This window comes from Scylla paramamosain, chromosome 13, assembly GCF_035594125.1.
Source record: "Scylla paramamosain isolate STU-SP2022 chromosome 13, ASM3559412v1, whole genome shotgun sequence".
NCBI classification, from domain to species: domain Eukaryota; kingdom Metazoa; phylum Arthropoda; class Malacostraca; order Decapoda; family Portunidae; genus Scylla; species Scylla paramamosain.
Window position 1 is genome coordinate 24,737,085 of NC_087163.1, and position 2,886 is coordinate 24,739,970.

The 2,886-nt window shown below is 48.5% G+C and overlaps 1 protein-coding gene across 3 annotated transcripts in view; it reads right to left on the reverse strand.

The window, feature by feature from the left end:
* LOC135106561 (UPF0746 protein DDB_G0281095-like) overlaps nucleotides 1–1,228 on the reverse strand; it is a 106,708-nt gene extending 105,480 nt beyond the window's left edge. For 2 of the 3 annotated variants that reach the window (XM_064015774.1, XM_064015773.1), the window contains exons 1-2: nucleotides 1,067–1,228; nucleotides 1–343 (exon numbers count right to left, since the gene is read on the reverse strand). The exon at nucleotides 1–343 is cut by the window's left edge and continues 238 nt beyond it. The gene's annotated coding sequence lies outside the window, so the exon portion shown is untranslated. The remainder of the gene's footprint in view (nucleotides 344–1,066) is intronic. The other variant, XM_064015777.1, reaches the window with a different exon arrangement.
* Nucleotides 1,229–2,886: the final 1,658 nt, after the last annotated feature.

The following is a 2,886-nucleotide window of genomic DNA, read 5'->3' on the forward strand; positions in this document are numbered from 1 at the left end:
TCCTCCTCCTCCACCTCCTCATGTCGTTTTTTGTTGTCGGTGGAGGAAAAGGAAGTTTCACATATCAAGTTCTCTGTTAGTTCTGTCCTCCTCTTTCTCTCTCTCTTTCTCTCTCTCTCTCTCTCTTTCTTTCTCTCTCTCTCTTTCCTTCCTTTCTTTCTCCAAGTGTGTGTCTTTCTTTCTCCCGGTGTCAGGTGTCGCTCCCTCCTCCAGTGCCTCCGTCAGGTGCTCGCGTCTGTCACACTGTCGCTCTTCATCGTGTGGTTGTCCAGGGCGTGTGTGCGTTTGTGTGTACGTGCGTCGTGTGTGTGCGTGCGTGGCCTTGGGGTTGGCTGTCCAGGTCCTGAAAAGGGTATAAGGGGGTTGTCAACGTCACACACACACACACACACACACACACACACACACACACACACACACACACACACACACACACACACACACACACACACACACACACAGGTAAATAAATAAACACGTAAAAAATAATAGAAAGAATAGTAAAAGCGTCCCAAGAAACTCATTTTACCCTCAAACATAAGTGACGAATTTGTAAACAATAAGTCGGCCACCATTTTACAGGAGCATGTCCATCATCTCTCGCGGTCACTTCAAGCAGCCGCGGCCTCCCACACCCCCTCAGGTGGGACCTTAAGCGGCTATAGGTAACACCCTCCTGACCACACTAATTAGGCAGCACCTGTCACTCCGTTTAAAGAGCAGGGATTGCCTTCCGCCAGGTAAACACTGTGCGAGGTGTGCGTTATGCCTTATGAGAATAGCTTGTGTTACGTCTCGTTTACCTGAGTGGCGTAACAGCGAGGCGCCGCGCTGAGACACCCGTCATTCACGTGACAGGCGGCTGAGGTAACATCACACACGCACCTCACACAGTAATAAGTTACCTTCAAGTCATCAAGAGTGACATTAACTTGACAGGTGAATTTGGGTGACTCGTGACTAACATGACAACCCTTGTGATGTAAACTTGACGAAACCTGACTGAGCCTCGTGTCACTAAGCAACACACTCTCATACACACACACAAATACATCCTTACACATACCCGTAACAGCCGCCGGTATCCCTGTGGAGTGTAAGCAGAAGCACCGCAACGCCAGGCAGCCCGAGACCCGCCGCGCGCCCCGCATAACACGACACAAGCGAGCACTGACCCCGACAGCGGGAGGACGACCGACAGACGTCCCTTCGCGTGGGCGTCCAGAGCCAGACTGACTTGAGAAACGTTGCTGCAGCCTCTGTCACGCTCACGCACGCTGTGACGTCAGGGCTCAGGTAAACAGCGAGCCCCTGAGAAGCTCCTGTGCAGTTTGGGTTGCCTCTTGTGCCACACAGTACACGGCCCACCACACCACCACAGCCCACCGCCCCGCCGCCCAGCCCACCGCCTCAGTGTCTCTCCTTCCTTTTTGTCCTTCCCTCCCCTTCATCTTGCTGGCTGTCTGACTTTTTTTGTTTCGTTTATTTTCGTCTCTGCTCCTCTTCTGTTTTGCGTTTTGTTTTGTTGGTCGATGTGGAAAATACTCGTTCTGGGGATTATGTGGTGATGAGTGTGACGAGGGTGGTGGTGGTGGTGATGGTGTTGATAATGCTGTTGTTGTTTTTGTTGTTGTTGTTGCTGGTTTTGTTTCTTTTTCTTCTTCTTTTCCTCCTCCTCCTCCTTCTTTCTTCTTCTTCTTCTTCTTCTTCTTCTTCTTCTTCTTCTTCTTCTTCTTCTTCTTCTTCTTCTTCTTCTTCTTCTTCTTCTTGTCCTTCCTCTTGTTCTTCTTGTTCTTGTTCTTGTTCTTCTTGTTCATCTTCACCATCTTCATCATCATCTATTCATCTCTCCTCCTCCTCCTCCTCCTCCTCCTCCTCCTCCTCCTCCTCTACCCCTCCTTTCTCTCTTTCTTTCACGTCTTCTTTATCTCCACCTCATTCGTATTCCCTCCTCACCCTCCTCTCCCACTCACTTTCATGCCTACGTATATTTACATGTTACACTCCCTTGTTTTAGTTCTGCTTGTGACCTTGATGCCACACCTCTCTTGCCCACACCAGCAAGCTACACCTCTTTCTCACTTGCATCCCCCACAGCCACATCTACCCTTGCCTACACCTTCTGAACCATGAAATCTCTCTCTTACAACATTGCCAACCACGTCTTTTCCCTTCCAGAGTCCCACAAGTCACATGTCTGGTTCCTCTCTCGTTCCTGGTACACTTAATCTTCTCTCCTGTGCTTTTTTTTTTTTTTTTTTTTACCTTCTTTCACTTCAATGCATCTCCCTTACTAGCACTTAGATTGGATTATATTTGGGAATACTCTTGCTGGCATCTTCACTACATTAAAAAGGCTGTAGTTGAGGTTATGCGAGTTTTTTTAAGGGTGTTTTTTACAGTTTTAGTGACGTAATGACAAGATTTCTACGTTATTAATAGGGGAAAGTCTCTTGGGAACCAGGTTAGTCGTCTCTGTAGTCTTCGAAAATAGTTGTGGCGAGAGAGCAAAGCGTCTCTAAACACGAGAAATAAATGTTTCTGTTTCCACACCTACGTTCCATCGCTCTAAGACTCCCAAAGCCACACCTGACATAACACACCTGCAGTACCTCTCTGGCTACTCGCATTCCTCCAGCTACACCTGCAAGTTACGTTTTGATGCACCTTACACGCTTCCTTCCCAGCCACGCCCTATCGACCTGTCTACCTTCGTCGCTGCACGCTTCCCCATTTAGCTTGGTTCATTAATCTCTTCCTCCCTGATGCATCTCCCACATCCTTTCCCCCAGTCACATCTCATAGACACATCTCTTCCCTAGCTACCTCACACACACACACATACACACACACACACACACACACACGTCTTGTCTACTCACATCC